This window comes from Nipponia nippon, unplaced genomic scaffold, assembly GCF_047370975.1.
Source record: "Nipponia nippon isolate SJK-2023a ecotype South Korea unplaced genomic scaffold, ASM4737097v1 scaffold_34, whole genome shotgun sequence".
Taxonomy (NCBI): Eukaryota; Metazoa; Chordata; class Aves; order Pelecaniformes; family Threskiornithidae; genus Nipponia; species Nipponia nippon.
In genome coordinates this window covers 3,849,196-3,872,127 of record NW_028262352.1, presented here as the reverse complement: position 1 = coordinate 3,872,127, position 22,932 = coordinate 3,849,196, and the positions used below count along the sequence as shown (strand labels likewise).

At 47.2% G+C, this 22,932-nt stretch overlaps 1 pseudogene; it reads right to left on the bottom strand.

Annotated features, from left to right (window-relative positions):
• Positions 1 to 16,643: 16,643 nt before the first annotated feature.
• The window catches only part of LOC104009958 (pro-neuregulin-1, membrane-bound isoform-like), a 32,192-nt pseudogene continuing 25,903 nt past the window's right edge, over positions 16,644 to 22,932 (bottom strand).

Sequence of the window (22,932 nt, the reverse complement as noted above, 5' to 3'; positions counted from 1 at the left end):
CTAGGATCTTACTTCTTGGATGGCTATGCAGTCATTGATGGGATGCTGATAGCTTTTTGAATTGAATGGGTGCTTTTTCCATGGCTATATCCAATGCTACCATGAAAATGGCTGGAACCCTCTGGCGGGGGCCACCTTTGGATATTTGTATTACACAACACAACAAAAGATGGACCACATAAACAGAGTGTGTTTTAACATCAGATCTATATGGGAGCATGAGTGGGTCACCATGAAAAAATCAGATGGGGAACTTGCAGAGTTCTTAGCCAGGACCAAATTGCCCATGCTGCTGATCTCCAGAAATGCATTTTTTTGGCAGCAGGACAAATGCCATTTGCCTGTATTACAAAGCAGCCCCTGATGAAAAGATATGTTACTACAAATTTACTATCCTCTATCCTTTCATCAAAAAAACCCCAAAACAATACCCTCTTGGGCACCCCAAAGGTATTTTTTTTAAATTTTGACACTCTGACAGCCTACTTCGGGACTGTCAAAGTAAAGATGTACCTGCCTTGTGGGCTCTTTTCCCCTGTGCTTCCCATAAAGGTAAACAGCAAGCTATCATTTCCCTTGTGCCACACTTGTGCTGAAACCTGCCAAGCCCTCTGCACCCACAGTGATGAATGATGCCTTGTGGGCACCTGGTGTTCCCCGGAACTGAACAAGGCTCTGGAAAAGGGCTACAGGGTTTCTTAAATCTATGAGGTTTGGCATTTTGAACAGAGGGGTAGCAGTCTTAGATTATGTAAAACTCCACCTCCACCAGAAGCAGGAAGCTTCGGGTTACCCATGCTGGTCCACAGATGATGACAAAAAGGCTAAATACGTTGAAGATTACAGGCAGAAAGAAGATGCTGAACATATTAAGAAAAACCCTGCCAAATGCCAAGTTGTGAAACTTTTTTTAAATTCTCTGTGGGGAAAGTTTGGACAGAAATGCAATCTTCCCAAGACCACCATTTAAAGAGAATCAGATGAGTTGTATGGTTACCTCTTTTCTCCAGCTTCTAATGGGTCCTCTTGTGATTTTATCAACAGCTCCTCCTGGAGCACAAGTGCTCCTAAGTAAACTAGGGCAGTACAAGCATATTTCTTCTTGGGACAACCAGGGAAGACACGGGTCAGTGTCGTGGTTTAACCCCAGCCAGTAACTAAGCACCACACAGCCGCTCGCTCACTCCCCCCTGGTGGGATGGGGGAGAGAATCGGAAGAGTAAAAGTGAGAAAACTCATGGGTTGAGATAAAGACAGTTTAATGGGTAAAGCAAAAGCCGCGCATGCAAGCAAAGCAAAGCAAGGAATTCATTCACTACTTCCCATTGGCAGGCAGGTGTTCAGCCATCTCCAGGAAAGCAGGGCTCCATCACGCGTAACGGTTACTTGGGAAGACAAAGGCCATCACGCCAAACGTCCCCCCCCTCCATTCTTCTTCCCCCAGCTTATATACTGAGCATGATGTCATATGGTATGGAATAGCCCTTTGGCCAGTCTGGGTCAGCTGTGCTAGCTATGCTCCCTCCCAGCTTCTTATGCACCTGGCAGAGCACGAGAAGCTGAAAAGTCCTTCACTAGTGTAAACTCTACTCAGAAAGAACCAAAACATCAGTGTGTTCTCAACATTATTCTCATCCTAAATCCAAAACACAGCACTATACCAGCTACTAAGAAGAAAACTAACTCTACCCCAGCTGAAACCAGGACAGTCAGTCTACATGACACCAAGCCTGCTGGCGACAGATGGGGTACACCTGTCTCAAAGGGGGAAAAGGATCTTTGCGCAGGAGTTAGCAGGGCTCATTGAAAGAGCTTTTAAACTAGATTTGAAGGGGAAAGGGATAAAACCAGGCTCACTAGTGATAAGCCATGGGATGGCACGCCAATGTTTGGGGGACAGTGTGCTAGTGAGGTCTTCAGTCTGCTCCACGATGTGCTGAGCACACTTGAAATGTCTCTATACTAATGCATGCAGCATGAAGAATAAACAAGAGGAGCTAGAAGCTTTGGTCCAGTCCCAGAGCTACATCATCATTGGCATAAGCGAATCCTGGTGGGATGAGTCTTGTGACTGGTGAGCCGTGATGGTTATAGGCTCTTCAGGAGGGATAGGCAGGGCAGGTGAGGTGGGGGGGTGGTGCTGTATGTAAGAGGGGGTTGGATTGTATGGCGCTTGCAGTTGGCGATGACACGGTTGAGAGCCTCTGGGTAAGGATTAAAGGGAAAGCAAATAAAGCAGAAATTGTGGGATTCTACTATCGACCACTCAGCCAGGATGATGACACCAATGAATTATTCTATAGGGAATTAAGGGATATCTCTAGATCAGCTGCCCTTGTCCTTATGGGGGATTTTAACTTCCCAGACGTCAGCTGGGAATATCATACAGCAGACACAAACAGGTCCAGGAAATTCCTGAAGCACGATGATAACTTCTTGGTGCAGGTACTAAGGGAGCCGGCTAGGAAAAGTGCCCTCCTAGATTTGTTGTTTGTAAACAGAGAGGGTTTCATGGGCAAAGTGGTGATTGGTAGCTGTCTTGGTCACAGTGACCATGAAGTAGTTGAGTTTCAAATAGTTGGCGATAGGAGAAAAAGTGCCAGCAAAACTTTGACCCTGGATATGGGGAGAGCAGACTTTGGGCTGCTGAAGGAGCTAATTAGTAAGGTCCCCGGGAATCTGCTTTTGAAGGTATTGGGGTCCATGAATGCTGGTCACTTTTTAAGACCGATCTCTTAAGAGTGCAGGATCAGGCAATCCCAAAGTGTCAGAAGTCAAACAAGGGGGGCAGAAGGCCGGCTTGGATGAGCAGGGATCTCCTTCTAGAACTTAGGTGGAAACGGAAAGTATACAGACATTGGAAGCAAGGACAGGCGACAGAGGAGGACTACAGAGATGCTGTTCTCTACTGTAGGGAGAAAATTCGAGGCAAAGCTCGATTAGAGTTCAAGCTGGCCAGCGCTGTGAAGGACATCAAGAAGGGCTTTTTAAAATATGTTAACAGCAAAAGGAGGATCAGAGATAATATTGGTCCATTACTTGATGAGGTTGGTCACCTCACAAATAGGGATGTAGAAAAAGCAGAGACGTTTAATGCCTTCGCCTCTGTCTTTAACACCGATGATGGGCCCTGGGACCCCCCAGAGCGCTGGGTTGGAAGACTGTGACTGGGGGAATGATAAACTCCCAGCTGAGACTGAACTTGCTGCTCCAGCTGGATCCCTATAAGTCAATGGGACCCATGGGATTCATCCCAGGGTACTGAAAGAGTTTGATGTCATAGTGAGACCTCTCTCCATTAAGGACTAGACAAGTCCATAATACATTTGGTGAACAATTGGCTGATGGGTGGGGCTCAAAGGGTTATAGTAAATAAAGGCTTCCCTTGGTCAACTAGATAGGTGACCTTGTCATAATGGAGTCTGGAGAGGTCCCAGTCGACTGGAAGCTGGCAAACATCCCAATCTTCAAGAAGGGCAACAGGGATGACCCTGGTAACTGCAGGCCTGTCAGTCTCACCTCTGTGCCTGGCAAAATCATGGAGAAGATTATTCTGGGAGTTATTGGAAAACACCTGAAAGACAGTGCAGTCATTGGTCCCAGCCAGCACGGGTTCACGAGGGGAAAGTCCTGCTTAACCAACTTGATTTCCTTTTATGACAAGGTCACCCATCTAGTTGACCAAGGGAAGACAGTAGATGTGGGTTTTTTGGATTTTAGTAAAACTTATGATACTATCTCTCACAGTATCCTTCTGGACAAAATGTCCAGCATACAGCTAGACAAGTCCATGAACAATTGGTTGACTGGTCAGGCTCAAAGAGTTATAGTAAATGGGGTTCATCAGGCTGGCATCCAGTCACCAGTGGGGTTCCCCAGGGCTCAATTTTAGGGCCAGTGCTCTTCAATGTTTTTATCAATGACCTGGATGCAGGAATAGAATGTACATTAAGTAAGTTTGCCAATGATACTAAACTAGGAGGAGCTGTGGACTCCCTCGAGGGCAGAGAGGCCTTACAGAGAGACCTGGATAGACTGGAGAGCTGGGCAATCCCCAACCATATGAAATTTAACAAGAGCAAGTGCCAGATTCTGCACCTGGGACAGGACAATCCTGGTTATACATAAAAATTGGGGGCAAGAGGCCACAGAGCAGCCCTGCAGAAAGAGATCTGGGGGCTTGGGTTGATGGCGAGTTGAATATGAGTTAACAGTGTGCCCTGGCAGCCAAAAAGGGCCAACCGTGTCCAGGGGTGCATCAAGAACAACATAGCTAGCCAGTCAAGGGAGGTGATTGTCCCACTCTACACTGCACTGGTGCGGCCCCACCTCAAGCACTGTGTGCAGTTTTGGGTGCCTCAATATACGAAGGACATCAAACTATTAGAGTGTGTCCAGAGGAGGGCGACCAAGATGGTGAAAGGTCTGGAGGGCAAGACTTATGAGGAGCGGCTGAGGTGGTCACTTGGCTTGTTCAGCTTGGAGAAGGCTGAGGGGTGACCTCATTGCAGTCTACAACTTCCTCAAGAGGAGCAGCGGAGGAGGGAGGTGCTGATCTCCTCTCTCTGGTGACCAGCGATAGGACACGAGGAAATGGAATGAAGCTGCGTCAGGGGAAGTTCAGATTGGACACTAGGCAAAGGTTCTTCACTGAGAGGGTGGTCGGTCACTGGAACAGGCTCCCCAGGGAAGTGGTCATGGCACCAAGCCTGTCAGAGTTCAAGGAGCGTCTGGGCGACGCTCTTAGTCATATGGTTTAGTTTTAGGTAGTCCTGCGAGGAGCAGGGAGTTGGACTCGATGATCCTTATGTCAACCAGCAGGGAATGGTCCTCCGTATGGCTGCTGACTGTCTGAATGAGCTGCATGTATTCTCTCACATAGCAGCCATTCTCAAAATCAGGCTGCAGTGGTTTCGTTGGCATTTGTTCACCATCCACATAGAGGACCACAAAATTTATATCATAATGTTTAAAGTTGAAAGGGTTCTTAGCATAATTGCTGCTAAAAGCATTGTTATCTATGAACCCAATAACAACAAGCTTGAGCAGTTGTCCCAGAAACAAATTGGTAGCTGCCACAACTGCGAGGTGGTATGCCGAACACTTTCATGCCCACCCAGTCCACTGGGTATTTAGTGTTGGCCCTAATTAATGCCTCAGCATGTCGTCACCCACACTTTCTTCACAAACAGCAAGGCATAGGTAATAACCAGCTTGCAGGCTCCTGCTGCTGGGGAGCTCATCAAACAAAAGCTGTCTTTGCTGTGTGTGAGCCTAATTTTTCCATCTTCACCATTCAACAAAAGCTTGTCTCGAAAGAACAGATTGCTGTGGAGGGGACCCAATAGTTTGATCCTCCTTCTCTGGGCCATCAGAGCTGAGCATTGCCTGAAGCCCTGATTAGTGACACCATCCAGCATGACTGCTTTCTGCTGCCCACCTGTCTTTGTAGAGCAGCCTCGTGGAGAAATATGTGGACAGGGTGTCACGGCTGTAATTGAGAAGCAACTCAATGAAGTTGCGGTAGCAGTTGTTGCTCTGGCTTATCAGTCAGTCCCCCAGCATAATGTCCAGCTGGCTGAAAATAGAGAGCAGTGGGTAATTCAAGAGACCCATGGCCTCACTGGCTCCAAAGTTGGACCTGTCAGCTTTTACAATCTTGCAGCAGAGGTGCAGCAGAGTGTTGTTCAGGTCTTTGCAATCTTCCCCATTTCCAGCTATGAAAAAGTCCAGAGGTGCAGATGCTGTAATAGGGGAAAGTGGAGGCACCTCAATAAACAGGTGTTTCTCAATGTTGATCTGCACTGGGGACACTTCAAACAAATTCAGATTGGTTCTGGTACATTCTTCTGAGCAGCCATGAATGAAAGCCATCCCTTTTAAAATATATTTCCTTTTCTAGTGGTAGAATGGGACCTCTTTCTCTGGGTTTTCTGTTTCTTTTGCACCATTTGGCCTGGTTTCATCTTCTTCTTCTTGCCCTGGTCAGACTGTTGTCTGGTGCCCCCCTTCTTTTTTCTTTTAAAAGGCTGGGGTGGTCCTTCTTTCCGGGAACGTGACATGGCTCTCATTAAGGCTTTCTCTTTGAATATAAATAAATCCTGAGCCCTCCTGATTTGCCAGTGTTTGCAACTTGTCCAAGAGAACCTTGGAAACATGTCCAAACATGTTCAGAATCATAGAATCATAGAATCATTTAGGTTGGAAAAGACCTTTAAGATCATCAAGTCCAACCATTAACCTAGCACTGCCAAGTCCACCACTATACCATGTCTCTAAGCGCTACATCCATACATCTTTTAAATACCTCCAGGGATGGGGACTCAACCACTTCCCTGGGCAGCCTGTTCCAGTGCCTGACTTCCCTTTTGGTGAAGAAGTTTTTCCTAATATCCAATGTAAACCTCCCCTGGCACAACTTGAGCCCATTTCCTCTCCTCCTATCGCTTCTTACTTGGGAGAAGAGACTGACACCCACCTCGCTACAACCTCCTTTCAGACAGTTGTAGAGAGCGATAAGGTATCCCCTCAGCCTCCTCTTCTCCAGACTAAACAACCCCAGCTCCCTCAGCCACACCTCATAAGACTTGTGCTCCAGACCCTTCACCAGCTTCGTTGCCCTTCTTTGGACACGCTCCAGCACCTCAATGTCCTTCTTGTAGTGAGGGGCCCAAAACCGAACACAGTATTCAAGGTGCAGCCTCACCAGTGCCAAGTGCAGGGGGACGATCGCTTCCCTGGTCCTGCTGGCCACACTATTTCTGATGCAATCCAGGATGTTATTGGCCGCCTTGGCCACCTGAGCACACTGCAGGCTCATATTCAGCAGGCTGTCAAACAACACAAAGAGGTGGCAGTCACCAACCTGCTCCTCCACCTGGATGTTCACAAGTCCATGGGGCCAGATGGGATCCACCTGAGGATACTGAGGGAGCTGGCAGAGGAGCTTGCCAAGCCACTTTCCATCATTTATCAGCAGTCCTGGTCAACCAGGGAGGTCCTGGATGACTGGAAGCTAGCAAATGTGATGCCCCTCTACAAGAAGGGTCAGAAGGAGGATCCGGGGAACTACAGGCCTGTCAGCCTGACCTCGGTGCCAGGGAAGGTCATGGAACAAATCATCTCACAATTTCAGCTACTATGAAAATTTCATCTATGAATGTCTGTTCATAACCTTTCTCAAATCTCTTGTTCTTGACACCCTGACATGGTCTCCCTTTTTGAGCAAAGATTCAAATTCTTCAATTTTAAGCACACTCCCATATATGGTTTTCTAAACCTTTGCAGAGTTGAAAGGGGTCACATCTACAAGCCTGGCTCTAATAGTTCTCTGGAAGCTATGGTTATAGCTCATTTTAAGCTTCGACAGCACATCAGAGTTGCATTATCCACCAAGTCTGCCTGCCATTGTGCATCCACCTTTGTCACAATCACCCTGTTTCTTTTAACGTGCTTTCTTACAGCCTAGCATAAGCTGTAAGCAGCCTGGTTTTCAAGCCAGGTGGCCACAGCTTCTGTTCAGATCAGCAATTCACCTTTTAGCAGCTTCAGAAAGGGAATTTACACCCCCAAAACTTCTCACCTCCCCAGGAGCACAGTAAATCTCTTTTAACAGAAGTGGTGGCATAGACATATCTACTGACATGCTGCTACTTCACACATGTACGAAATGAAACAATGGACAATCAATTTAACAGAGAAACTTTATTAACAGGATATGAGTGGAGTTGGTTGCCAGTTAGACTTCTTTAGGCTTTTTCCTTTTTTTTCTTGAATGCCACTGTCACTTCTTTGCCCATTCTCCTTTCTTTGGCCACTGCAGGCCCAGATAGCAATGCAGACAAGTCAAGGTGCAGTTCTGACTTTTCCCTCATCAGTCAGTCAGCAGGAGTTTTTTGAAACATTCTGTAAGGTCATAGACCTAAGGATAAAAAAGCATAGAGCACCAGCCTGTACCCCATAGTGGTCTTACAGGTAGCTGTAAGATCCCCCACAATCATAGGCAAAGGGAGATTCCCACCACTACCACCTGCTCTCATGTGACATCTTGAAATCCAGTTTGGGATTCATAGACCCATTGGCCAGTTCTTCTGGTTTGCATGATCTTTTCTGGGAATCCCTTAGGGTCTTTTCCTTATTGTCCCCATGCACTTGTTCTTCTGAAGTTGGCATTTTGTTCTGGTGTTCCATTTTTGCAGGCAGCATTGCCTGTCTTGCAGCATCATTCAAAGCCCAAAGTCTGCCCCAGTAATACTGCATGGTCATCCTGTTGGGCTGGGCCTGGATGCGGGGGCCTCTCGGTCCAGCTCACAGGATTCATCTCTTCTTTGCATGTGACAGGATTTGCGCTGGGGGCACCTTGGTGGGCCTCCTAGGAGGGGTCCATAGCCCTCGGGCATGTTCCAACTTGTCTGTGCCCCCCACATTTTTGGCACCCCTCCACTGTCTTGAACTTCCCCCCACCCCAGACATGCTAGGGCTTGTTTTTCAGCCTTGTAAAGTGGAGCAATCCAAACATGCCTTTTACCTTTGTTTAATTATTGTCTATTCACATTTAAACTTTAATTATTCATTCCATTAGCTCTTATTAAAGAAAATTTTAAAGAATGATTAAGGGACTGGAGCATCTGTCCTATGAGGAAATTGAGCCTATTTATACGTATGTATATACTGTATATATTGTATATAAATGTATATATTTTTATATCTGAGCATTTCCTGGTCTAAAGGAAGTGGGCATCCAATCAGAAGGAGATCTTAGAACATGTGGGTATGACAGTGTCAATGACATTGAGGAAAATGGCAGCTACCTACCATAAAATGGTCACTGAAAAAACATGGTGGACTCTGCATATTTAGTGGGAGAGGGGCTTCCTGCTCTGACATCGTTCTGGGGTAAACAGGAAGGTGTGGGTGGCTGTCTGAGAACACATGGGTATGACAGTGTCAAGAAATGGCCATCAGCCAATCACAGAGCAGTATGAAAACACATGGGTTATGCCATTTAACAAAATGGCAGCTCCCTGCCATAAAATGTCTGGCTGAAACAAAATGGCACCGCCCTGTGTATGTAGGGGGAAGGGACTTTCTGGTCTGATGTAAACTGGAAGGGGTGGCTGGTCCTTCCAGGCAATCACAACAGACCACATGACCGGAAGAGGGGAATGACTTCTGGGACAAATGCTACATGTGACTGGGGGGGGGGGGGACACACACGGACGGACGGGGGATGACACGACTTCTGCCAGGGCACCCATCACTTCTTATCTTGGATAAAAGTTGTCCCTATACTACTGAAGGCAGTACTGGCCTCACAGCCTGTAAAAGCAGCATGACTTGGGGGCCATCTCAAACACCTGTACCCAAATACACATCGCATGGGAAAGAAATAGGAGGAATTAGAAGCCTGTGCACAGCTGCAGAGCTATGACCTCATTGGAATTACAGAGAAATGGGGGATAGCTCTCATGACTGGAGTGATGCAATGAATGGATATAAGCTCTTCAGGAAAGACAGAGTGGGAAGGGGAGGAGGAGTGGTTGTGATCTCTCCAAAGGAGTGGCTTAAATGCATGGAGCTTTGCCTTGGAACATGTGATGAGCTAGTCAAGAGCTTGTGAGTAAGGATTAAAAGACAGACCAGCACAGATGATGTTGTAAAAAGTGTCTGCTACAGACTCCCTGAGCAAGAAGAGAAGGCAGATGAAGCCTTGTTTAGGCTGCTGGAGAAAGCCTGACAATCACAGGCCCTGGTATTCATGGGTGACTTTAATCTCCCTGATATCTGCTGGAAGGACAATGTGACTGAGCACAAACAATTCAGGAGATTTCTGAAACATGTTGAAGATAATTTCTTGATGCAAGTAATTAATGAACTGACTAGGGGAGATGCTATGTTGGACCTGCTCCTCACAAACAAGGAAGATGATGGATGATGTGAAGGTCAAGGGCAGTCTTGGCTGTAGTGACCATGAGACTGCAGAATTTAGGATCCTGAGAGGAGCAAGCAAGACAGCAGAATTATAACCCTGGACTTCAGGAGAGCAGATTTTACCCTCTTCAGGGACCTGCTTAGCAGGATCCCATGGGAAACTACTCTGGAGGGCAAAGGGGCTCACGACAGCTGGTTAATCTTCAAAGACAGCCTCATCAGAGCACAAGAACAGTCCATTCCAAAGTGCAGGAAGTCAAGCTAGCATGGCAAAAGGCCAGCATGGATGAACACGGAACTCCTGACTGAGCTCAAACACAAAAAAGGAAGCACACAGAAGTTGGAAGCAGGGAAAGGCTACTTGTGAGAAATACAAAGGCATTGCCTGCATTGTGACTGTTCACTCAGCGCCTGCTCAGATTTTGGCTAACACAGCTCATGCTAAGGCCTGATGTATGCTGGGAGCAGCACCATTAGGTCAAAGCGAGAGCATCAGGTAGGCAGGACAGGTGACCGGAAAGAGCTAGAGGTCATTATGCAGCCATTATCACCTGAAGATTGCTGTCTCCTGCAGCCATCATCTTTGCATATTGAGTGTCTGGCAGTTTCATCAGAATCTGCTAACTTATGGAAATGGCATAGACGAAACTTCCAAGCTGGAAGGTATAAATACGTCAGCTTACCCAAAAAGCTTTTGAAGCAGATACAACAGCAGCTGGACTGTTGAGGCTTTCGTGCTTCCCGGTGTGATATGGGGATGCACTCACCATGACGGAGGAGGAAGGATGAGCATTCTCACTGTTGGCTAGGTAACTATTTTGCTCATAGGTGCATGAGTTATGAAACCTCATGACTTAAGTGGTGAATTAGTGAATTCATGTGACAGACTAGTCTGTGCAAAGGGGATTGAGCCCTTGTTTGTCATGTTTGTTTGTTATATTTCTTAATGAGCTCATAAAATAAAGTTTAATTTACAGAGTACATTGTCCTGTAAAATTTGAGAGATCCAAATGGACTGTGACACTGCATTATGTAGGAACGGAGTCAAGCTCAGTTGGAGTTGAAATTAGCAAGTGTCGGGGATGGAGTGAGAGTGCATTTGTAAGAGCAATATGTTTATTGATAACAAAGTTTGATAATAAATGCGACAGTGGTTTAACAAGATTCGATGGTAAGATACACTTGATTATTTACTGCATAGAGGACAGAGTCAGACAAAACTGTCAGGAAGACCCTCCCGTTTAGTCATGAGGTTCAGAGAGGACCCCCTTGCTTTCTAAACTCCTTCTCAGAGGGGAGTCTAGGTGCGGCTGGATCCAATCCTAGTCCCAGACTTGGTCAACAGTTTACGTCTAAAGGATTATATATGCACAATCAATCCTTTATATCACTTAGCTAAGATTTCAAAGTTTAGCATGCTGTTAGTCAGTTACGGAGGATCTGTTGCGGCAAGGAATCTCTCAACCTCGAGGAGTAACCTTGAGAGGTGTCCCTACTCAAGGGGAGATCCTGGCGTGCAGCCCGCTGCCGTGCGGGAGAGCTCAACGGGCTCTTGGGCTGCTCACTGTTTATGGAGGTAAGATGATTAACTCATAGTCATATTTACATACCAACTCCGTCTGTTAGTTTCTTCCAAATCTAGCTTGAGTTGGACACTGACCAGCACTGTGGTTAGTTAGACACATATTGCCATAAATTAGCCCTTGGCTGTAGTGTTGTTATCTGTCTCCCCCGAATCCACTTTGAGCTGGATGCATCCATCACAACTGCCACTGGTGATTATCACCCGAGCAGGGCCATGGGAAAAGGTCAGATGGGGGGGAAGGCAGGAGGGTACAGGGGGAGCACACCGCCACAGCAAGGGAGGTAAAAGGCAACAATAAAGTTTTCTAAGTACATCAGTAGGAAAAGGAAAGCTAAAGGGAATGTGGGCCCATTGCTCATGGGGCAGGGGGCCTAGTGACAAGGGACACTGAAAAGGCTGAGGTACTCAATGCCTTTCTTGCCTCACTTTTCTCTGGTAAGAGTTGTTCTAAGGTCTCCCAGGTCCCTAAGCCTCCTAGTGGCATCTGTGGAAGTCAAGCAGTACCCACAGTAGGGGAAGAAAGAGATAGGGATCACTTAAACCATTTGGGCATACACAACTTCATGGGACAAGATGGGATGCATCTGAGGGTGTTGAAGGAGCTGGCTGATGTCATTGCAGGCACAGGAATGGCTATGATGCAGCTGCAGACAGCTGCTCCTGTGACATAGCTCAAGCAGGGACTGAAGTCCCAGGGCTGCACTCAAATGGAGTCTCTGGACCCATAGGCAGAGGGTGTGGGTGGAGACCCCAAATGAGGCTGGCCATAACCATTAAGGCCTATTAATGCACTCAGGGCCCTGACACCACAGCTGTGGTGAATTTCCCATCTTCTGTCATGGGTAGTACAAGAAACCAGGATCTCTTGGAAAAAAAATTAAAGTGACTGGAGAGGACCAAAGAACACCACCTATACCACTTAAGAAGAGAAAACAACCGAAAACCCCAGTGGCTGACTCTCTAAAGTTTACTGCTGAAAATAGATAATTGCCGAACCCTTCACTTTGTTGTGTACTTAAAAACAAAAAAAACTGCATGGAGATCAGTTAAAGAACACACGCATACAGAAAATTTTAAAACACTTCAGCTGGGTTGTAAGTTTTATTTACATAATGCATTTATGAAAATCATTACAGGAAATACAGGTCTGGGTCTTTTGAAATGTATTTTGAGTAGCCCTAGTCATGGGGAAAACTCTACAGTTATTTTTTTACAAAGTGCATCACCATCCATTCATTCTTTACTAAATCATTAGAATACAGTTTTAAAAGCTGTTGAGAAAATAGGCCCCTTTTTATGCTGATGTAGGAAAAAGGCACAGTGGTATCTGCAAGCAGAGATGTTGCTGTTGCTTCCTCTGGAAAGTGATGTCTGTAGTGTTCTGTTTTAAAAAGGCCATGATATTTTCAGGAAAGACAGCACTGTTTGGGGGTGTAGCTGTAGGAGTCAAAAAGCACATGACTGGAACTGGGGAGGGACTTCTGGAGCAAGTGGAACACCTGACAGCCAGTAGGGGCAGGGCTTCTGCAGGAAGTGGGGGTGTTGCACCTGTCACTGCTTATCTTGGATAAATGTACTTATAGTATGCGGAGTTACTTTAATATCAGCAGCAAAGCCAGCTAACCTAAAGCTGGTTTCAAGGCCATAGTCACAACAGATATTGAGGTATTTCCTCCTCTTCCTCTTAAAGGAATTCCAGCTTGCAAAGTCTCTGGGACAAAACTCTCACTGAGATGTAAGACCTCTTGGAGTTAATAAGTCCTCTGGAAGAGTTCACATGTGGGAAGAGCACAGTCACTTGCTTTAAGCAAAATAAGCATCTCTCGGGGGCAGTGGATGGTACATAAATGTTAGGGTTTCAGGCAAGTGATTGGGTCTCTGACTAGGCCTTGGCCTGAGGTTCAGCTAACTGAACAAAATGTAGAAAACTACTGGCCGTGACATGAGAAATTGCTGGACATAGATAACGGAGTGAGAAGCTGCCAAAAGTTAAAGGCAGCGCTGTGAGGAATGGCTGGATTGCACAGGTGGTTAAGGGGGATCTACTTGAGAGATGGACAGACTTCACAGACACCTGACAGGGAGCATTGGGGAGTCAAACCTTGCAAGGCCAGCAGTGCATGGGTAACTATAGCAGTAATAGCATATAAGGCTGAGAGTGCCTAGGGACTGGTATCAGAAATACAACATTTGGGTACAGATGTAGCAAAATGGCCCAGTGGGGGAAAAGTAATTTTTGATAGGTTGTTTATTTGGGAGGAGACTAGGGTAGAGAAAAGGAGGTATAAGAGCTGCAAAGGGAGGATCCAGGCAATTTTGCAGCTGCTTAATGGGTAACGTAGTCTGACCTGTCTGTCACTCAAGCTGTTTAGCTATGGAAAACAAGGATCCTACAGTGCCTTGTTGTATATTTTTTTTTCCTTTTCCTGTCATTGAGTATGCACTGAACATCAGGAAACAATTGCAGCTAATTGGGAGACTGTGTATGTGTGTGCATATGTACACACAGAGAACACACCACCCAGTGGTCAGCAGCTATGCGCAAGATAAGTTAAAATTCCTCCCACACAATGTTTGGCTTCTAAAGCTTGGTTCCAAATTAGCCATTACCAGGATAATGATTCAATCCATTTTTAAGTTGTCGTACTCCCTATCAGTGGATAAGCATGCAACCTTGCAATCACACCCTTGTCACCTCTTCTGTAGCTATCATCAGAAGAGCTGGTCTTATTTAGGGCAGTTATTATACAGTTCTGCCAGTGTTCCAATCTCTTGAATTCCCAAGGCATCATATCCAGTGGAGGGAAATCTCTTGCAACTCCAAAGGGAAAACTCAGCAGCAGCTGCCATTAATATTAAAAGTCCAACTTCAGACTAAAACTAGTGCTAAGTTACCTCCTGGACATAAGAGCTTGGAGAATCAGGTCTAATTTTCAAGGTGAAGAGTGGGCCCTCTGTTCATTTTTATGACTATATCTCACACTTGGAGAACCCATGCTATGTTTAGAAAAAGAAGAGCTCAAAATACCCCTTGGCGGAGATATAAAGGACATTCAAGACACATCTTTGGTGCATTCTGCTCTCTATTGCTCACTCTTACCTTTCCCCCTGTTATTGAAGCCTTGTCAATGACAAATGTCTTTGAATATGAATCTGAATAAAAATATAAATATTAATGTTAATGTTAATACCACATAAGGAAAGCCAGATCAGCTGTCCACCTTGCCCACTCTCCAAAAGTGGCAGATAGGTGTAGTAGAGTAAGAGCAAGGCAAACATGCATGCTACTGCCCCCTAATATTCTCCCAACCTCCACCTATTTTCAGCTCAGAGATTTCCTGACCCATGTGTGATTGCTATTGATTTAGTAATCCTCAGTGGATTTCTTTTCCATGGCCTTGTCTGAGCTCCCCTTGAACCCATGAAAACATTTAGAATCCACAACTTCTTCTGTCAAAGAGTTCCTCCAGTCCACTATCTGTTGCATAACAAACCACATCCTTTTGTTTCTTTTCAACACAGCTCCCACTAGCTTCATTTTTTGCATTGGAAGAGATAATGAACAGTCCTTATTTACAAGCCACTCATGATTTTATTGAACTTTGCCATATCTACCTTCCATTGTCTTTTTTTCAGACTGACAAATCCCTGCTTACTCAGTAATTCCTATACAGAAGCAGTTCCACTGTATTTGGTTTACGTGGCAAGGTTTTGGTAGCGTTGGGGGCTGCAGGGATGGCTTCTGTGAGAAGAGATCATGCCCCCATGTTGGTCAGAGCCAAAACGGACCTGCCACTGGCCAAAGCTGAGCCCATCAGTGGCGCTGGTGGTGCCTCTGTGATAACATATTTAAGAAAGGGTAAAAAAACACTGCACAGGAGCTGTGAAAGAGAGGAGTGAGAAAAAAATGTGAGAAAAACAACCCTGCAGACACCAAGGTCAGTGAAGGAGGGGGAAGAGGTGATCCAGAGCAGATATTCCCCTGCAGCCCCTGCAGAAGGCCATGGTGAAGCAGGTATTCCCTGCAGCCCAGGAGGACCACATCAGAGCTGATATCCACACTGCGGCCCTTGGAGAACCCCACGCTAGAGCAGGTGGATATGCCCTAAAGGAAGCTGCAGCCCGTAAAGAAGCTCCTGGCAGGAACTGTGGCCCATAGGAGACCCACACTGGAGCAGTCTGTTCCTGATAGATTATACCTTGTGTAAAGTACCCACTCTGGAGCAGTTTGTGAAGGACTGTATCCCATGGGAGGGACCCCACACTGGAGCAGGGGAAGAGTGTGAGGAGGAAGGAACGGCAGAGACAAAGCGTTATGAACGGGAGACAGTCCTCCACGAACTTCTCCAGCGTGAGTCCATCCCACAGGATGCAGTTCTTCATGAACTGCTCCAGCGTGGGTTCTTTCCATGAGATGCAGTCCTTCAGAAAGAGACTGCTCCAGCGTGGGTCCCCCATGGGGTCACAAGTCCTGCCAGCAAACCTGCTCCAGCGTGGGCTTCCCATGGGGTCACAGCCTCCTTTGGGCACATCCACCTGCTCCGGTGTGGGGTCCTTCACAGGCTGCAGGTGGATATCTGCTCCACCGTTAACCTCCATGGGCTGCAGGGGGACAACCTGCCTCACCATGGTCTTCTGCAGGGGCTGCAGGGGAATCTCTGCTCTGGTGCCTGGAACACCTCCTCCCCCTCCTTCTTCACTGACCTTGGTGTCTGCATAGTTGTTCCTCTCACATATTCTCACTCCTCTCTCTGGCTGCAGTTGTGCAGATTTCCCCCCCCCCCCCCCCCCTTCTTAAATATGTTATCGCAGAGGTGCTACCACCATTGATGATTGGCTCAGCCTTGGCCAGTGGCGGGTCCGTCTTGGAGCCGGCTGGCATTGACTCTATCGGACATAGGGGAAGCTTCCAGCAGCTTCTCACAGAAGCCACCCCTGTAAGCCCCCCTGCTACCAAAACCTTGCCATGCGAACCCAATACAACACATAATTTATAAAAGTTTTATTTCCTTTCCTGTTTTCTATTAGCAGAATTGCTAAAATAAAACAAGTTGTTTAATTTAAAGGTGGAATACTTCATTATAGAAAATAAAGTTTTACAAGTGACTCTATGTATTTTGTTTATGTTTTATACAGTGATAGGGTCTTGGTTAGCTATTACACTAGACAACCTTGTTGCAATTCTTCTTGTGTGAAGTGAGTTGCTGCTCTAAGCCAGTCAGTATGAAGTGGCTGGTTCTTGATTGGTTGCCATGGGGTACTGTATACTCAGGAAAGGTGTATCTTCGCCTATTCTTTCATCTTCTATTTCACTCTCAGAGCTACTGCTCTCAGAACTTGTGTCAGAGTCTATTTCCACTCTGCTGGAAATATGACCATTGGGCTTTGTTCTTTTTACCCTCTGGCTGTTGGTGAATTTCTTTGGAGGCTCCTGTGCTGACTCATACTCTTGCATTGCCCCATATTCCTCATCCTCTAATATACTCAGAGGACTAGGTGGCAGACTGTTGCTCTCATAGGCAGAACTGTGGTGGAAGGAGTTGAACTGCTGATGGTGATGGTCATACTTCTCCCATAGTTGCAGTGGGGTCACCAGAAATAGCAGTCTCTCCTCTTTCATGAGGGGACTCATGGCCACAGAGGGACAGACATGGTTAAACTGGAAACTGGTGGGCACATTTTTGGAAGACGACGACTTCGGAGAAGTCAGAGTGTGAAAATCTACAGGTGACATGATCAGGTGTGGTCATAGCTGACACATACCTGAAGAAGGACACACACACACAAAATTTGCAAGCATGTAGGCAGGGACACATAAACACTAATGATCCTGTCGGCTGTGAGGGAAAAAGCAGAAGTTTCTCTTAAGATCCCCAGTATCCTCACACTAGACTGTAAATACAAGGTAAACATTCTTGCTGCTATTAGTCCTATGATATATGAGCCTATGTGGTGGGTTGACCCCAGCCACCCACACAGCCACTTGCTTATTCCCCCGCCCAGCAGGATGGAGGAGAGAATAGGAAAAGCAAAAGTGAGAAAACTCATTGGCTGAGATAAAGACAGCTGAATAAGTGAAGGAAAGAGGGGAAAAGAGCTGGAGAGAGGAGTGAGAATATGTGAGAGGGGGGACCTTTCCCCTTTTCCAGGGGAAAGAGGAGGGGGTGTCACCCTCTATGTCAATGACCAGCTGGAGTGCATGGAGCTCTGCCTGGGGATGGATGAGGAGATGACTGAAAGCTTATGGGTCAGGATTAAAGGGAGGGCAGGGACAGGTGACATTATAGTGGGGGTCTGCTACAGGCCACCTGACCAGGAAGACCATGCAGATGAGGCCCTCTATAGACAGATAGAAGCAGCCTCATGTTCATGAGCCCTGGGCCTCATGGGAGACTTCAACCACCCCGACATCTGCTGGAGGGACAACACAGCGGGGCATAAGCAATCCAGGAGGTTCCTGGAATGCATTGATGATAACTTCCTTCTCCAAGTGACAGAGGAGCCAATGAGGAGAGGTGCTATGCTGGGCATTGTTCTCACCAACAAGGTGGGGCTGGTGGGGAATGTGAAGCTCAAGGGCAGTCTTGGCTGCAGTGACCATGAAATGGTGGAGTTAAAGATCCTTAGGGCACCAAGGAGGTCGCACAGCAAGCTCACTGCCCTGGACTTCAGGAGAGCAGACTTTGGCCTTTTCAGGGATCTGCTTGGTAGAGTACCATGGGATAAAGCCCTGGAGGGAAGAGGTGCCCAAGAAAGCTGGTTAGTATTCAAGAAGCACCTCTTCCAAGCTCAGGAGTGGTGCATCCCAACAAAGAAGTCAGGCAAAATGACACAATATCCTTCTTCCCCCACAATATCCTTCTTCCCCCACAATATCCTTCTCTCTAAATTGGAAGGATATGGATTCAATGGGCAGACTGCTCGGTGGATAGCAAACTGGCTGGATGGTCGCATCCAGAGGGTAGTGGTCAATGGCTCGATGTCCAGATGGAGAACAGTGACGAGTGGTGTCCCTCAGGGGTCCATACTGGGGCCAGTGCTGTTCAATACCTTCATCAATGACATAGCAGGACTGAGCGCACCCTCAGCAAGTTTGCAGATGACACCAAGCTGAGTGGTGTGGTTGACATGCCTGAGGGATGGGATGCCATCCAGAGGGATCTGGACAAGCTGGAGAGGTGGGCCTGTGTGAACCTCATGAGGTTCAACGAGGCCAAGAGCAAGGTCCTGTACCTGGGTTGGGGCAATCCCCAGTATCAGTACAGGCTGGGGGATGAAGGGATTGAGAGCAGCCCTGAGGAGAAGGATTTGGGGGTACTGATAGATGAGAAGCTGGACATGAGCCGGCAATGTGCTCTCACAGCCCAGAAAGCCAACCATATCCTGGGCTGCATCAGAAGAAGTGTGGCCGGCAGGTTGAGGGAGGTGATTCTGCCCCTTTACTCTGCTTTCGTGAGACCCCACCTGGAGTACTGCGTCCAGCTCTGAGGTCCTCAGTGCAAGAAGGACATAGACCTGTTGGAGCGGGTCCAGAGGAGGGCCACAAAAATGATCAGAGGGATGGAGCACCTCTGCTATGAGGACAGGCTGAAAGAGCTGGGGTTGTTCAGCCTGGAGAAGAGAAGGCTGCGGGGAGACCTTATTGCAGCCTTTCAGTACTTAAAGGGGGCCCACAAGAAACATGGGGATAGTCTTTTTAGCAAGGCCTGCTGCGACAGGACAAGGGGTAATGCTTTTAAACTAAAAGAGGGTAGATTCAGACTAGAGATAAGGAAGAAATTTTTTACAATGAGGGTGGTGAAACACTGGAACAGGTTGCCCAGAGAGGTGGTAGATGCCCCATCCTTGGAAACATTCAAGGACAGGCTGGATGGGGCTCTGAGCAACCTGATCTAGTTGTAGATGTCCCTGCCCATTGCAGGGGGGTTGGACTAGATGACCTTTAAAGGTCCCTTCCATCCCAAACCATTCTGTGATTCTATGAAAAATGCCAGGAGGCCTGCATGGATGAACAAGGAGCTCCTGGACAAACTCAAATTCAAAAAGGAAGCCTACAGAGGGTGGAAGCAAGGACAGGTAGCCTGGGAGGAATACAAGAAATTGTCTGAGCAACCAGGGATCAGGTTAGGAAAGCTAAAGCCCTGACAGAATTAAATGTGGTCAGGGATGTCAAGGGCAACAAGAAAAGCTTCTATAAGTATGTCAGTGATAAAAGGAAGACTAGGGAAAATGTGGGCCCTCTCCGGAAGGAAACGGGAGACCTGGTTACCCAGGATATGGAGAAGGCTGAGGTACTCAATGACTTTTTTGCCTCAGTCTTCACCGGCAAGTGCTCTAGCCACACCACCGAAGTCACAGAATGTAAAGGCAGGGACTGGGAGAATGAACCACCCACTGTAGGAGAAGATCAGGTTTGAGACCATCTAAGGAACCTGAAGGTGAACAAGTCCATGGGACCTCATGAGATGCATCCGCAGGTCCCGAGGGAACTGGCAGATGAAGCTGCTACGCCACTATCCATCATATTTGACAAGTCATGGCAGTCCGGTGAAGCTCCCGCTGACTGGAAAAGGGGAAACATAACCCCCATTTTTAAAAAGGGGAAAAAGGAAGACCTGGGGAACTACAGGCCAGTCAGCCTCACCTCCGTGCCTGGCAAGATCATGGAGCAGATCCTCCTGGAAACTATGCTAAGGCACATGGAAAACAAGGAGGTGATCAGAGATAGCCAACATGGCTTCTCTAAGGGCAAATTGTGCCGGGCAAATTGTGCCTGACAAATTAGGTGGCCTTCTATGACGGGGTTACAGCATTGGTGGATAAGGGAAGAGCAACAGATGGCATCTACCTGGACTTGTGCAAAGCATTTGACACTGTCCCGCATGACATCCTTGTCTCTGAATTGGAGAGACATGGATTTGACAAATGGACCACTCGGTGGATAAGGAATTGGCTGGATGGTCATACTCAAAGAGTTGCATTCAATGGCTCGATGTCCAAGTGGAGACCAGTGATGAGTGGCATTCCTCAGGGGTCGGTATTGGGACCAGCGCTGTTTAACATCTTTGTCAGAGACATGGACAGTGGGATTGAGTGCACCCTCAGCAAGTTTGCCAAGGACACCAAGCTGTGTGGTGCTGGAGGGTGGGATGCCATCCAGAGGGACCTTGAGAGGCTGGAGAGGTAGGCCCGTGCGAACCTCATGAAGTTCAACAAGGCCAAGTGCAAGGTCCTGCACATAGGCCGAGGCAATCCCAAGCACAGATACAGGCTGGGCGAAGAATGAATTCAGAGCAGCCCCGAGGAGAAGGACTTGGGGGTGTTGGTTGATGAGAAACTCAACATGACCTGTCAATGTGAGCTTGCAGCCCAGAAAGCCGACAGTATCCTGGGCTGCATCAAAAGAAGCGTGACCAGCAGGTCGAGGGAGGTGATTCTCTCCTTCTACTCCACTCTCGTGAGACCCCACCTGGAGTACTGCGTTCAGCTCCGGGGCCCCCAACATAAGAAGGACATGGACCTGTTGGAGTGAGTCCAGAGGAGGGCCACGAAGATGATCAGTGGGCTGGAGCACCTCTCCCATGAGGACAGGCTGAGAGAGTTGGGGTTGTTCAGCCTGGAGAAAAGAAGGCTCTGGGGAGACCTTATAGCAGCCTTCCAGTACCCAAAGGGGGCCTATAAGAAAGCTGGAGAAGGACTTTTTACAAGAGCATGTAGTGATAGGACAAGGGGTCATGGCTTTAAACTGAAAGAGGGTAGATTTAGATTAGATATAAGGAATAAATGCTTTATGATGAAGGTGGTGAGGCACTGGAACAGGTTGCTCAGAGAAGCTGTGAATGCCCCCTCCCTGGAAGTGTTCAAGGCCAGGTTGGATGGGGCTTTGAGCAACCTGGCCTAGTGGAAGGTGTACCTTGTACCATGGCAGGGGGGGTTGGAACCAAATGATCTTTAAGGTCCCTTCCAACCCAAAACATTCTATGATTCTATGAAAAAAAAAACAACAAACCAAGCAATGCAAAGGCAATCATTCATCTCCTCCCACAAGCACACCAATGCCTAGCCAGTCTCTGAGCAATGAATACCCCGGAAGACACCCACCCCTTCTTCCACTACACCATTTTTACTGCTGAATATGACATCATATGGCATGGAATATCCCTTTGGTCAGCTTGGGTCATCTGTTCTGGTTGTGCCCCCTCCCAATTTCTTGCCCACCTCCAGCCTACTTGCTGGAGGGGGACAGAAAGAGAAAAAGAGAAAGCCTTGACACTGTGCAAGCACTGTTCAGCAATAGACAAAACATGGGTGTGTTATCAACACTGTTTTGGTCACAAATCCAAAACACAGCACCATACGGGCTGCTATGAAGAAATTTAACTGCATCCCAGCCAGATCCAGTACAGCCTATAAAGCCACTAACTTTTGAGACCCTTGGGAAAAAGTCTGAGAACAAGAGGAATGCAGCAGAATTACAAGGTCTGTATTGGAAGAACCAGAGAGATACCATAAAGTCTTTGCTGACTCCAGGAATGGGGTTCAGAAACCTGAGAATGGACAGAAGTGAAATTAAGTTGCAAGTATTTTCTCAAAAGGAGAATGGCTGGTGCACTTCAGGCAGTATTTGCACAGGACTTGGAGCTTAAGCAAATGAGGATGGTGAAAAAACAAAATGAACTGAGGATCAGTTCTCTAGGGCTTCACCCATTTCTGTCAAACCAGGCTGTGTTAGACTAGGGAGAAAATCAAACCTTGGACAAAAACCTCAGGCTAGATTTTGCCAATTTTAGATACTATGGGGTAGCCAGAGAAAGATTTGCAATACTGTCCCAATGTTCCAAAGTACTGTTCCATGCCTTGACTGCTAGTTGCCTCAACTGTTAGTAGCCTATTTACATGGAAATGTGAATGCTCAGTGCTGTGTCTGAGGCATGCCCAGAGATCCAGGTCCTTCCTGGGGTTGCCCATTGGGGATATATGCAAATGTTGGCTCCAACCACATAATGTGAGCTGAACACATATACAGCCCTAGCCCATCACAAAGAGAAAGCTTAAAGGTGTTAGTTTTAGCCATCTTCATGGCAAATATACTGGCTTGAGCTCTAGTGAAAGAGGCTCAGAGTGTATCCACCCTCAGCTCTTGTGCTCAGCCGACAGTCAGTAACTAGTTACATTCTGCTAAGTTCATGATATAGCTGAACCTTTCACAGCAGAGAGGGTGTTTATGAGCTTCTCTGTTGTGAGATGGGCAAGGATTTTCGAGAATCAAAAGGGATTTCAGAGCCTTGGGGCGGTTGGTTGAAGGATTAGGTGGTGTTCTCTTTGATCCTTCCGGTAGCAGGGAAGAACAGTGAAGGGAACAGGCAGACCCAGCTGATCAACACGTGGCTCCGAGGCTGGTGTCATTGGCGGAACTT